At 35.4% G+C, this 15,696-nt stretch overlaps 1 pseudogene; it reads left to right on the forward strand.

Moving 5' to 3' along the window:
- The first annotated feature begins 12,955 nt into the window (after window positions 1-12,955).
- Window positions 12,956-15,696, forward strand: part of LOC124513822 (protein Mpv17-like) — a 59,189-nt pseudogene continuing 56,448 nt past the window's right edge.

Raw genomic sequence — 15,696 nt, forward strand, 5'->3', positions numbered from 1 at the left:
AACAGATAAAGCAAGACCATAACACATGAATTTGACTAAGATAACTGACTTTATCAGGAGGCGCAATTGAATCAGTGGAGGATACACAAATTCAAGTCCCTCCCGTTCTCTGAACCTCATTTTCACCATATACAAAATGAGGAGTTTGGATAACCCAAGCCTAAGATCTCATCTAACTCTAACATCCTATAATTAAATTCTCAAGAACTTGCCGGTATACTATTAAAGCAAACAGAAGAGATTCAGGATCCATTGGTACTTGTACTTTGAGACAGATTATTTTTTCAGTCAATATTTATTGAATGCTTAATATATGCCAGGACTATGTTAGGCACTACACAAGGCCCTTCACAGGCATCATCTCATTTAATCTCCCCGATACCTTAGGAGACAAACACTATTATTAGTCCTATAATGAAACTGAGACTCAGAGAGGTTAAATGAATTTTGTAAGATCACACAGTTGGTAAATGATAGAATTCAAACCCAGGATTGTTTGATTCCATATCCTGACACTAGCCACTCTTTAGCAAAATTATGATAGAACACATATCACCATACCCTTAGAATGACCAAGCATAAGCAAAATGAAGAAAATGGCTGTGTGATGCCATGGAAAACATAAGCTTTGGATTCAGACAGATGTGGCTGTAACTTCTGACTCTGTTAATTTACTTACTCTAAGCTTAGGTTTCCTTATCTTTAAAATGAGAATAAAAGGGTTGATATCAGAACCAAATCTCAATGAATAACATAAAAATGTAAAGCACTTGGTACATGGTAAATAATAAGAGAATTCTTTCCCACTGTAAAGCCTTACCAATTAAGTTTATGAACCAAAGGAAGGATGCAAGCATAATTATACTCTTTTCCAGGTTCTACAGGTTGTGTGGTTCTAAAATACCACCAAGAATGAGGTAGAAAACCTGCCTTAATTTGCAAAACAACTTAGGGCCCATGCATCTGATAGAAAGCAGCTAGGCTAGGCATCTATTCTTTAGTCTCTAAGCTACATACTCATTCTGCATTTGAGTAACTAGTGGGGATGAACTCTAAGAAACCAAAAGCAATGTAACACCAAGGGCAGCGTGCCACTGCTTCAGCTCTTCCAAGCTGACTCACTTTGATACCTAAATTTCTGTTGTCAAAGAAATAGGATTCTCTGAGTCCTAGGCAGATTGTGAGTGTAGTTAGGATGATCCTACCCAGGTGGTGGAAAAAAGGTACAGAGAGGAGAGTGAGATTATTGAGCCCAGGCTGTGGCAGGAGCCAGAGGTAGTGAAATAGAGTTACAGTACCCCATATTCCTAAAACTCCCTTTCCTAAGGCATATAAAGAATAGAACACTGGTGGTGAATACTACTAGCTCCTAGCTTGCTGAACATACTCAGAGTAAATAACAAGAATCTTTAATCTTTACTGAGTTCCTGAAGCTCAGAACAATGTCATGAGGGAGACTGGGAAGAAATTATAACCTTACTTCACATATGAGGAATCTAAGACTCAGAGACAATATGTACGTTACTCTCAGTCCTCAGACATTAAAGGATAGAAATAGTATTCAACCCCAAATATGTTTAGATACCATTGTAGAGTTCATCACATGGGAAGAAAGAGAGTCATGAGGAATGAACCAGCATACAACCCTATAATCTGTGGCTTCTTGTTAGCAGAAGCTATGCAGAGAGACCTATAGGGATGCTGATGCTGCATTTACAAATGGGACCAAGAATAACAAATCCAGTTTAGGGAAGTAGGAACTTTGATGCTTACACTACAAGTCTCCACTATGCTCTGATGCCCCAAATAAAACTAGCAGAATTTTGCAGAACTAGCAGAGCTGGTGATAAACAGAAGAAAATTTCATTCCTTTGTAAGAACTCTTCTAGGAGGAGAAACAGGCGTGGAAATAGTAAACAGTGAAGAAAGCAGAGATTACAATATACTTAGGCTTTAGAATTTAAATAAAAATCCTATGTTCATTTACATTTCACATGGAAACATAAGATGGTCTCAACCAAATATTTATACGGTCATAAGAGGTCTGTCAGTTGCCACAATAATGCTGCATAGCAAACCACCCCTAAACTCAGAAATGTGAAACAACAGACATTCATTTTTACCCACATGTCACTCACTTAGGTTAGGCCTACGTGGGCTTGGCACCAGACTTTGGGATGGATCCAGGTATGCTCCACATATCTCTCATTTTCCCTGGAACAGTGGGATCCGTGGGTCATGTTCACTTCATGGTAATGGCAGAAGGGCAAAAGATAAGTCTAACAACAAAATACATTCTATGCCTCTGCCCTTGTCATGTCTCCTTAGCCAGATGACTAAGCACAAAGTCAAGGGGTGATGGACCATACTCCAACCATTACTAGGCCAAAGCAAATCACAAGGCCAAGCTCAATATTAAAATGGTATGGAGGCATATTCCTCCCACAGAGATTGAGGAGTAAGGTCAAGGGAGTGAACAATCAATGTAACACAGTCAATAAAAGTTTTAGATGTGGGGAAGCATTTATTTAACTTAAAAAGGCAACACAGCATACTGATGAAAAGCTTAGGCTGTGACATTAGGCATACTTGAATTGAAATCCCACTTTTCCACTTAGTATGATAGCTTTTTGAACCCAATCACCATCTTTTATGTGCCAATATGAGGAATAGGGGGAGAGGAGGCAATCAAAATTAGGAGAATGTTTGTTGTACTTAAGGTATCACCCCAATAAAATGTTAAAATTGCTGTAACCAAGAAGAAAAAAATGTTTATGTATCCAAGGGTTCCAGTTAATTAAGAGGTGCCTGGCTGGCTCAGTTGGTAGAGCATTGCCACTATTTATTTCAGGATCATGAATTCAAGCCTCACATTAGGGGTAGAATTTACTTTTAAAAATGTAGAATCATCTGATATTATTAGGGTGTCTGGCTGGTTCAGTCAGTAGAGCATGTGACTCTTGATCTCAGGTTTGTAAGTTCAAGTCCCATGTTGGGTGTAGAGATTTACTTAAAAATAAAGTCTTAAAAAAATGTTTTTAAAAAGGTCCCAATTAATTAAGTCTTAACTGTTTTATTTTTTACTTTGCTTTGATTTCAAAGAGAAAATGAATCATTTCCTACAACAAACCAAAATTACTCTAGGGGTGCCTGGGTGGCTCAGTCAGTTAAGCAATCAACTCTTGGATTTGGCTCAGGTCATGATCTCATGGTTCATGAGCTCAAGCCCTGCATCTGGCTCCATACTAACAGTGTGGAGCCTGCTTGGGATAGACTACTATCCATATTCTAGTCTGGCCACTGGGTGTCACACAGGGAGGAAATATTCAAATAGCACTGCAAAAGTTTGTTTGTTTGTTTGTTTGTTTGTTTGTTTTAAGCAGGCTTTACACCCAGAACAGAGCCCAACATGGGGCTTGAACTCAAGACCATGAGATCAAAACCTGAGCTGAGATCAAGGGTCAGATGTTTAACCAACTGAGCCACCCAGGCACCCCATCACTACAAAAGTTTTAAAAACTAAACTGATATAGGAACTTCAGCCCACAGAAGGAGTGTTGGAAATTGTGGTCTTAACTAAACCAGATTATCTGATTAAAAATGAAAATATCAACATGCTCAACAGTATTTAAGCAAGTCCTAGGGTCTCAAAAATGTAATATTCAAAATGTCAATGATACAATCCAAAATTACTAGACATACAAATGACTACAAAATCTTGACTTACATAGGAAAAGATAATCAAGAGGTCAGTCATGGAATGACACAGATGTTGGGATTATCTGATAAAGTCTTTAATTCAGCTATTATAAAAATGCTCAAGTGAAAATAATGAACACTTTTTAAATTTGTTTAATGTTTATTTAGTTTTGAGAGAGAGAGAGAGAGGCAGAGCTTGACTGAGGGAGGAGCAGAGAGAGAAGGAGACACATAATTGAAAGCAGGCTCCAGGCTCTGAGCCATCAGCACAGAGCAAGACATGGGGCTCGAACTCATGAACCATGAGATCATGACCTGAGCCAAAGTGAGACGTTCAAATGACTGAGCCACACAGGTGTCCCAATAATGAATACTCTTGAAACAAATAGTAAAATCCAACATTATCTGTAAAGAAAAAAAGATGTATAAAAGAATCAAGTGAAAATATTAAAATCAAAAAATAACTTAAGGACTCATTAAATAGTCTCATTAAGTAGACAGGACAGAGGAAAGAATCTGTGAATTTGAAATAGAATCAAAAAATATTACCCATGCTGAAATGTAGAAACAAACAAACGAGGTTTAAAAAAAAATGAACAGAGTCTCAGAGAACTGTGGAGCAACAACAAGAGGTTTAACAATAGTGTCCTCAGAGTCTTAAAAGGAGAAGAAAAATAATGTAGTGCTGAAAAAATATTTGAAGAAATAATAGCTGAAAACATCTCAACCTTAGCAAAAGAAAAAAACCCTACAGATTCAAGAAGCTGAGGGAACCTCAAATTGGATAAACCTAATAAAATGAATGAAATGAAATGAATGTCAAGATCATGCATCATGGTTGAACTTCTAAAAAATAAAGACAAAGAAAAAAATCCTGAAAGCAACCAGAGAGAAATAGGGATGGGGGAGTGTTACAAAGGACTGTAGGTTTTTCATTAAAGACCATGAAGGGCAAGGAAGTTGCATGATATTTTTAAAGTGCTGAAAGAAAAGAAATATTATCCCAGAATTCTATGTCCAGTGAAAACATCCTTCAGGAGTGAAAGTAAAATAAAATCACTTTCAAACAAAAGAATCTAAATTCATAAACAGTTTACTTGTTCTTAATTGCAAAAGGAAATTCTTCAGATAGAAAGGAAATAATACCAAGATAAAACTTGGAACTTCAGGAATAAAGGAGCATAAAAAGAATTGTATCTGAATAAGTATAATAGAAATGAGCAGAAGAAATATTTGAAGTAATGGCTGATATTTTCCCAAAATGAATGTTTGACCCCAAGCCATAGATACAAGAAGCCCAGAAAATACCAAATATAACAAATACCATAAAATCTACAACTCAGTGGGAATGCAAGCTGGTGCAGCCACTCTGGAAAACAGTATGGAGATTCCTCAAAAAATTAAAAATAGAACTACCCTATGACCCAGCAACTGCACTACTATGTATTTATCCAAGGGATACAGGTGTGCTGTTTTTAAGGGACACATGCACCCCAATATTTATAGAAGCACTATCAACAATAGCCAAAGTATGGAAAGAACCCAAATGTCCATCAATGGATGAATGGATAAAGAAGAAGTGGTATATATATACAATGGAGTATTACTTGGCAATAAAAAGGAATGAAATCTTGCCATTTGCAACTACATGGATGGAACCAGAGGGTATTATGCTAAGCAAAATTAGTCAGAGAAAGACACATATCATGTGACTTCACTCATATGAGGACTTTAAGAGACAAAACAGATGAACATAAGGGAAGGGAAACAAAAATAATATAAAAACAGGGAGGAGGACAAAACATGAGACTCTTAAATATGGAAAACAAGCAGAGGGTTACTGGATGGGGTGTGGGAGGGGAATGGGCTAAATGGGAATGGGTAAGGGGCACTAAGGAATCTACTCCTGAAATCATTGTTGCACTACATGCTAACTAATTTGGATGTAAATTAAAAATTTTTTTTTAAATCTACAACTCAGTACATCATATTCAAACTGAAGAAAACCTAAAGACTATACGAAAATTTTGTAGGAAATCAGAGGGGAAAACCCACCTTACTTACAGAAGAACAAGTGTAAGAATTACATTGGACTTCTCAGAAACCATGTAAACTGAAATATTTAAAGTGTTGAAAGAAAGAAAAACACCACCCAGAGTACTATATTCAGCAAAATTATATTTCAAAAGACCTTCAGACAAAAACTGAAGGAATGTGTTCCCAGTAGACCTGCCTTACAAGAAATGCTAAAGAAGTTCTTTAGAGAGGAGGAAAATTATATAGGTCATAAAAAGAAGAGCATCAGAGAAGGAATAAATGAAAGTTAAAAAAAATCTTTTATCTTGTATTAGTCTTAACTGATCTAACAGATAACTCTTCAAAGTAGTGATAGCAACAATGTATTAGAAAGATTGTAGCATATGGATATGTGAAATAAATGACAGTAAAATAATACGGGACAGGAGGGAGGATTTGGGAATACTGCTATAAGGTATCTGCACTACCCATGAAATGGCACGGTGTTACTTGGAACTGGACTTAGATAATTTTTAAATGCATATTGGAGACTTTATTAGAATTTCCAAAAGAAGAATCATTTATATGCTAAGAGAAAATTGAATTATATAAAATGCTCAATTAAAACCAGAGAAGCCAGAAAAATGGGAGAAGATAAAAAAGAAACAGAGCAAATGCAATGAACAAAAGCAGTTGCAGAGCACCTGGGTGGTTCAGCTGGTTAAGCCTCTGACTCTTGAGTCAGCTCAGGTCATGGTCTCATATTTTGTGAGATAGAGCCCTGCATTGGGTTGTGTACAGCACAGAGCCTGCTTGGGATACTCTCTCTCCTCTCTCTGCCCCTCACCCTCAAAATAAATAAACTTAAAAAAAATTTAACAAGAAAAGAAAGAAAGCAGTTGCAAATATAGTAGATATTAATCTATCATATGATATCAATAATCATTTTAAATTTGAATGGTCTCAATACACCAATTATAATACAGAGACCTTCAAAGTAAATAAAACAATAAGACCCAACTACATGTTGTCTATAAGAAATTCACTTTAAATATAAAGACACGGGTGTATTAAAAGTAAAGGATGGAAAAAGATATACCATGCTAACACTAATCAAAAGAAAGTCGAAGTAGCTATGTTAATTTCAGACATAGCAGACTTCAGAAAAAAATAGAAATTATCAGAGGTGAGAAGATGATACATAATGATAAAGGGGTCAATTCTCCAAGAAGATATAATGATTTTTGAAATGTATGCACTTAACAAGAGAACATCAAAATATATTAGGCAAAAACTGATAAAACTGTAAGGAGAAATGGACAAATTGTCTCCTCTATCAATAATTGACAGATCCAGCAAGCAGTAAATTAGTAAGGATACAGTTGACCTGAGCAGCATCATCAATTGTGTCTAATTGACATTATAGAATAATTCAACCAACAACAGCAGAATACGCATGCTTCTCAAGTTGAAATGAACATTCACTAATTTAGACCACATCATATAACATAAAACACACCTTAACACATTTAAAAGACTAGAAATCATACAGAGTATGCTCTCAGACCGCAGTGGAATTGAACTAGAAATCAATAACAGAAAGATAGCTGGAAAAATGCCAAAATAATTGGAGATAAAACAACAGACTTCTTTTGCTTTTGAGAGAGAGAGAAAGAGAGTGAGTGGGGGCAGGAGAGAGAGAGAGAGACAGAGAGAGAGAGAGAGAGAGAGAGAGAGAGAGAATCCCAAGAAGGCTCTGTGCAGAGCATGGAGCTTGATCCTATCACCCTGGAATCATGACCTGAGCTGAAATCAAGAGTCATTTAACTGAGCCACTCAGGCACCCCACAATAGACTTCTAGATAATATATAGATCAAAGAAGCCTCAAAAAAATTTTCAAATATTGTGAACTAAATTAATATGAATATACAACTTAGAAAATTTTGTGGAATGAAGCAAGAGCAATGCTAAGAGGAAAATTTGTACCATTAAATGCATATGTTAGAAAAGAAGATGTAAAATCAATAATCTAAGCTTACATATTAGGAAACTATAGAAAGAAGAGCACATAAGCCTAAAGCAAGCAGAAGAAAATTGATTAAAAATAGAGAGGATATAAATGAAATTAAAAACAGAAATTTAATAGAGAATATCAATGAATCAAAAAAGCTGATTCTTTGAAAAGAATAATAAAATGATAATCATCCGTCAGGCTAACCAAGAAAAATATAAGAGAGAAGACACAAATTACTCATCAGAAATGAAAAAGAGGAGGGGTGCCTGGGTGGCTCAGTCAGTTAAACGTCCAACTTCCGCTCAGGTCATGATCTCGTGGTACACGAGTTCAGGCCCCACATTGGGCTCTGTGCTGACAGCTTGGAGCCTGGAGACTGCTTTGGATTCTGTGTCTCCTGCTCTCTCTGCCCCTACCCTGCTCTCTCTCTCTCTCTCTCTCTCAAAAATAAATAAACATTTAAAAAAATTTTTAAAGAAATGAAAAAGAGGACATCACTACTTTTCCCATGGTCATTAAAAGGAAAATAAAGGATATTATGAACAACTCTATGCTTACAAATTTGATAACTTAGATGAAATAGACCCATTCCTTACAAGACACAACTACCAAAAGTCACATAAGGATAAATGATGCTTATTTAAAAATATTAAGTCAAATTAATAATCTTCCAAAAAAGAAAGCACAAGGCCCAGATGTTTTCACAGGTCAATTCTATCAAAATTTAAGGAAGAAATTATAATAACTTTCCACCAGAAAATAGAAGTAGAGCACACTTCCTAATTCTTTCTATGAGGCCAGCATTACCCCAATACCAAAACCAGAAAAAGATAGTACATGAAAGGAAAACTATAGACCAACATCTCTAATGAACATACATGCAAAAATACTCAACAAAATAATAGCAAATTGAATCCAACAATGTATAAAATAAATTATGCACTGTCAACAATTAGAATTTACTCCAATTATGTTCAAATTCAAAAATCAATTAATGTGATCAACAGAAAAGGAGAAAAATCATACTCTCATAATCAATAGATCCAAAAAGAAATTGACAAAATCCAAATTTCACTCATGATTTTAAAAAACCCTCAGCAAACTAGGAATACAGGAAGATCCTTTAACCTACTAAAGAACATCTATCAAAAAAATATTTATGGATAACATCATACTTAATAATGAGAAACTAGGTGTTTTCCCACTAAGACTGAGAACAAGACAAGATTGTCCCCTTTTTCCACTCCTTTTCAACATTATGCTAGAAGATACTGGAAGTCCTAGCTAATGCAATAAGACAATAAAAGAAACAAAAGGTTTACAAATTGGGAAGGAAGAAATAAAACTATCTTCATTCACGGATGACATGATTGCCTACATAGAAAATCTCAAATAGATAAAATACCTCCTGGAACTAACAAGTGATTATAGCAAGGTTGCTGGCTATGTGGTTAATATGCAAAAGTCAACTGCTTTCCTATATACCAGCACTGACAATTTGGAATTTGAAATAAAAATCACAATGCTATTTACATTACCATCCCCCAAAATTAAATCTTCAGTTACAATTCTAACAAAATATGTAATGGGTCTATATGAGGAAAACTACAAAATTCTGATGAAAGATATCAAATATTTATGACATTCCATGTTATGGATAAGGAGACAATATTTTTAAGATGGCAATTCTTCCCAACTTGATCTATAGCTTTAACACAATCCCATTCAAAATCACAGCATGTTATTTTGTGGATATCAACAAATGGATTTGAGAATATATATGGAAAAGTAGAAGATCCAGAATAACCAACAATACAAAGGAGAACAAAGTTGGACAACTGACAGTGTTCAATTCCATGACTTACTATAAAGCTACAGTAATCAAGACAGTGTAGTATTGGTGAAAAAAAAAAACAGACAAATAGATCAATAGAACAAAATGAAGAACCCAGAAACAGACCCACACAAACATAGTAAACTAATCTTTGACTAAAGAGCAAATGCAATTCAAATGAGAAAAGATAGTCTTTTCAACAAATGGTGATGTAACAATTAGATATTCAAATGCAAAAAAATGAATCTAGACACAGACCTTACATCTTTCACAAAAATTAACTCAACATGGATCTAAGTGTAAAACGAAAAATTATAACAATACTAAAAGATAGAAAAAAATCTAGGTGACCTTGAGTTTGATTATTACTTTTTAGATACAACACCAAAATCAATGTCTATGAAAAAAATTGATAAGTTGGAACTTTATTAAAATTAAAAATGTGTTCTTTGCAACAGGCAGTATTAAGATAATGAAAAAACAAGCCACAGACTGGGATAAAATATTCACAAAACATATATCTGCTAAAGATAGTTGTATCCAAAACATACAAAAAAAGAAAACTTTTAAAACTCAACAACAAGAAACTAAACCAGTAAATGGGCAAGAGATCTAAAGAGATATCTCATCAAAAAAGATATACAGGTGGCAAATAAGCACATGAAAAGATGCTCAATATGATAAGTCATAAGGGAATTACAAATTACAACAATGAGATACCACTACACACTTAGAATATCTAAAACCCAAAAACCAATGATATTATATGCTGGCAAGGATGCAGAACAAGACGAATGCTCACTCATTGCTAACGGCAATAGAAAATCGTACATTTACTTTGGAGGACAGTTTAACAGTTTCTTACACAATTAAACATACTCTTACCATATGATTGGCAATTGTGCTCCTAGGTATTTACCCAATTGGGTGTAAACTATGTCCAAACACACACACACACACACACACACACGAAAAAGCACACATATGTCTGTAGCAGCTTTATTCTTGATCACCAAAAAGTGGAAGGAACCAAGATGTCTTTCAATAGGTGAACAGATAAACAAACAACTTTGTTACGTCCAGACAATGGAATATTACCCAAGCAATGAAAATAAATAAGCTATCAAGCCACAACAAGACATGGAAGAACTTTAAATACATATTGCTAAGTGGAAGAAGCCAGTCTGAAAGGCCATATATTATATAAGATTCCAACTGCATGACATTATGGAAAAGGCAAAACTATAGAGGCAGTAAAAACATCAGTGGTTGCCAGAGGTTTGGGAGTACAGAGACACAAATGGATGGAGCATAAGAAATTTTTAGGGTGGTGAAACTATTCTGTATGATACTGTAATGGTGAATACATGACATTATGCATTCGTCAAAACCCATAGTACTGTGCAACACAAAGAGCAAACTTTAATGTAAACTATGGACTTTACTTAATAATAATGTATCAATATTGGTTTGTTAATTGTAACAAATGTATCACATTAAAAGAAGATGTTAATAATAGGGGAAACTGTGTTGGAGTAGAGGGTGGTAATATGAGAATGCTCTGTACTATCTGTTCAATTTTTCTGTAAATCTAAAACTGTTCTTTAAAAAGTTTATTAATTACCAAAATGTTAAAATTTAAAGATGGATTTTATACTACATAGAGAAATACTGAAAATATTATATACAATAGTAGATTAAAATAGAATACTAAAAATGGGATACCTGGGTCGCTCAGTCTGTTAAGCGTCTGACTTTGGTTCAGGTCATGATCTTATGGTTCATGAGTTCGAGCCCTCCATTGGGCTCTACACTGCCAGTGCGAGCCTTCTTGGGATTCTTTCTGTCTCCCTCTCTCTGCTTCTCTCCGACTCGTGCTTTATCTCTCTCTCAAAATAAATAAAAATAAAACTTAAAAAATAAAAATAAAAAGTAGAATACTAAAAATGTTTAACTCAAAATAAGGCAGGATGAGAGAAATAGAGGAATAAAACACAGAAGAAACAGAACACAAATATGGCAGACCTAAATCTAAACATATCAACAATTACATTAAATATAGTCTAAACATGCCAGTTAAAAAACAGAACAACAATAGACTCTAGGGAAAGATAGACAACCTGGACCCTGCATCCTAGTCCTCAATATTCACAATCTAATTGAGAAGTGCAAACCAGAACCAGAGAAAATGATAAATGAACCTCATACTCATGGTACTCCAACCACATTGAGGACATCTTTCAGTTTTTCGAACACACTAAAATCATTTCTGCTTCAGGGATTCTGTACTTGCTGTTCTCTCTGCCTGGAACACTATTTGCATGACTGATTCCTCATCTTTTAGGGCTCAGTTTAAATGTCACCTCCTCAGAGAAGCCTTCTGTGGCCAGTCTATGTGAAGTAATTAGCCTGCCTCTCCCCTCTATCCCTTTGTCTTGCTTTTATGCATAGTCTTTATCACTATCTGAAATTATCTTCCTTGTTGGTTTATTTTTTGTCATCTCTTCCACTAGGATGTGAGGTTCATGAAGGCAGGGAATCATGTCTGTTTTGTTCACTGCCATATCCCAGCATGTAGTAGATGTTGAGGAATATCTAACTGAGCGAGGAAACAGGGAACATTTAAAACATATTGAAAGTACATATTATATCAGCATAAAATTTAAGCATAGAATGTGGAGCATAAAAATTTGTGAATCAGTTGGGGTGAACTGGGGAAGTCTTCTTTTAAAAAGTAAACTTTGTTAAAGGTTTTGAAAATGGGCAGATGTGGATTTGCAGAGATGGGGGATAAGACATTCCAGACCATGGCAATTTCACAGGCATGCAGATTAGATATGTAAACATAGTTCAACAGCAGGGTCTCAACTGGTCTCATATCTAGGCAGGTAGAGTTAAGTTATGCTTTCTTTACCATTCTCCACTCACAAACCAATTATACTGATTGATTTGTACTGGTGCAAAATCTTCTGATAAAGGACATCAGCCATATCTCTTCTTGGATTCCTATTGAATGAGAAGAGAACCTAGCTGAAGATATGTTTCTGAAAAGACTGTAGGGCTCTTGGGAAAGAATCCACCAACCAGCAAAAAGATGTCAAGGCACAGAGTCAGATTTAGCAACAGGGGCTGAGAATAAGGGGTAAGCAGAGTTTATAGTTATAGGATAGTTGTTGCCTAAATCCATCTCAACCCAACTATTCTGACTGGGCAAATATGTGTTCTGAGGTATTCGGATTGTGAGTAAAAGGCAAATGAGCTAACTAAACTTTTTAACACCTCAGGACCCAAATAACCATGCTATGAGATTCCCCGAAGGGAGCATAATGCAGGAAGGAGAAAGATTTGCCCCTTCTGACTTTGCAGTTGATTGCCTAGGTCTCATTGTTCTATGAGGATTGAGAGCGTTGATAGCCAGAATAATCAGCAGGATACAGCAGGCTGGCAAGGCAGTGGCAGCAGCACTGACAGTATGGGGCACAATATCAGCAGCAGTGATGGTGGTCTGGCTAATTCAGAACTCATGTAAGATAACCCCTGGGGACTCCCATAAATACTTTGGCAGTGTCTTTTTGAGAGGGAGAGGCTTAAAATTACTGTGTGAGTAGATAGGGGCCAGAGCCAGGGTTGGCTGGTTACAGCCATAAATCAGACAGGCTAGCACAATGAAACATGATACAAAAATAACCTTCACACTAGAATGACTATAGATTATTTACTCTCTGACAAGAGCAGTTGTTTTCTCGGTGCCATTAACTGATTTGATGGTATTAAAAACCTAATAATTAAAATGACAAACTCACATAGACAAGTCAGTTAAAGTCTGCTTTGGTTAATCAATTTCCTTCTTAATGTATGTTACTGCACTTCTATAAAACCTGCTTATACTTGGGCATATTTAGTGAACATGTTCATCATCAGTTCCAGGACAGAAATGACACATTTTAAAATAGCAGTCCTAGAACCAAATACAAACTCAGGGAAAGGAACTTTAAAAATGAGATAAATAGAAGTCCTAGCCACAGGAATCAGACAGACAGAAAGAAAAGGCATCCAAATAGATTAGGAAGAAGTAAAACTATTTGCAGATGACATGACACTATACATAGAAAACCTGAAAGACTTCTAGAACTGATAAATCCAGTAAAGTTACAGTATATAAAATCAGTGTACAGAAATATGTTGTATTTCTATACACCAATAATGAAGCAGCAGAAAAATTAAGAAAACAATTCCATTTACAACTTCACCAAAAATAATGATACCTAGCAATAAACCTAACCAAAGAGGTGAAAGACCTATACTCTGAAAACTATAAAACACTGATGAAAGAAATTGAAGATGACACAAAGAAATGGAAAGACATTCCATGCTCACGGATTGGAAGAACAAATATTGTTAAAATGTCTATATTACCCAAGGAAATCTACACAGTTAATACAATCCCTATCAAAATACCAACAGCATTTTTCACAGAACTAGAATAAATAATTCTAAATTTTTCATGGAACTGCAAAAACACCCCAATTAACCAAATCAATCTTGAAAAAGAAAAGCAACACTGGAGGCATCACAATTCCAGACTTCAAGCTGTGATACAAAGCTGTAGTGATCAAGACAGTGGCATAAAAATAGACACATAGATCAATGGAACAGACTAGAAAACACAGAAATAAACCCACAACTATACAGTCAATTAATCTTCAACAAAGCAGGAAAGAATATCCAATGGAAAAAAGACAGTCTCTAACAAATGATGTTGGGAAATCTTGATAGCAACATGCAAAAGAAAGAACTGGGCCACTTTCTTACACCATACACAAAAGTAAATTCAAAATGGATTAAAGACCTAAATGTGAGACCTGAAGCCATAAAAATCCTAGAAAAGAACACAGGCAGTAACTTCTTTGACATCAGCCATAGCAATTCTTTTCTAGATATGTCTCCTTAGGCAAGGGAAACAAAAGCGAAATAAACTATTGGGATTACATCAAAGTAAAAATCTTCTGCACAGCAAAGGAAACAATCAGCAAAACTAAAAGGCAACCTACTGAATGGGAGAAGATATTTGCAAGTAACATATCCAATAAAGAATTCATATACAAATTATATAAAGAACTTATAAAACCCAATATCCAAAAAACAAATAATCTAATTAAAAGTGGGCAGAAAACATGAACAGAATTTCTCCAAAGAAGACATCCAGATAGCCAACAGACACATGAAAAGATGCTCAATATCACTCATCATAAGGGAAATGCAAATCAAAACTACAATGAGTTATCAGGACAACTAAAATCAAAAACACAAGAAACAACAGGTGTTGGTGAGGATGTGGAGAAAAAGAAACCCTCTTTCGCTGTTAGTGGGAATACATCCACTCTGGAAAACAGTATGGAGGTTCCTCAAGAAGTTAAAAATAGAATTACCCTACAATCCAGCAATCACACTACTGGGTATTTACCCACACAATACAAAAACACTAATTCAAAAATATACATGCACCCCTATGTTTATAGCAGCACTATTTACAATATCCAAGATATGGAAGCAGCCCAAGTGTCCATTGATAGAGGAACTGATAAAGAATATGTGGCATGTATATATGATGGAATATTATTCAACTATAAAATGAATGAAATGTTGCCATTTGCAATAGCATGGATGGAGCTAGACAGAATAATGCTAAGTGAAATAAACCAGACCAAGAAAGGCAAACACCATATGATTTCACTCATATGTGGAACTTCATAAACAAAACAAATGAGCAAAGTGGTGAAAAAAGAGACAAATCAAGAGACAGGCTCTTAATTATAGAGAATAAACTGATGGTTATAAGAAGGGAAGGAAGTAGGGGATGGATTAAATAGGTGATGGGGATTAAGGAGTGCACTTGTGATGAGAACGGGGTGAGGTATGGAATTACTGAATCACTACATTAAAAAAAAAGAATTGGAATGTTTGTCTTAAAATTTTTTTAAGTTTCTTTTGAGAGAGAGAATAGGAGAGGGACAGAGAGAAAAGGGAGAGAATCTCAAGCAGGCTTCACACTGTCAGCACAGAGCCCAATGCAAGGCTCATACTCATGAACTGTGAGATCATGAGCTGAGCTCAAATCTCAAATCAAGAGTT

Source organism: Lynx rufus, unplaced genomic scaffold (genome assembly GCF_022079265.1).
Source record: "Lynx rufus isolate CCGP_SWC_20201006 ecotype Redwood Valley unplaced genomic scaffold, mLynRuf1.p SCAF_19, whole genome shotgun sequence".
NCBI classification, from domain to species: domain Eukaryota; kingdom Metazoa; phylum Chordata; class Mammalia; order Carnivora; family Felidae; genus Lynx; species Lynx rufus.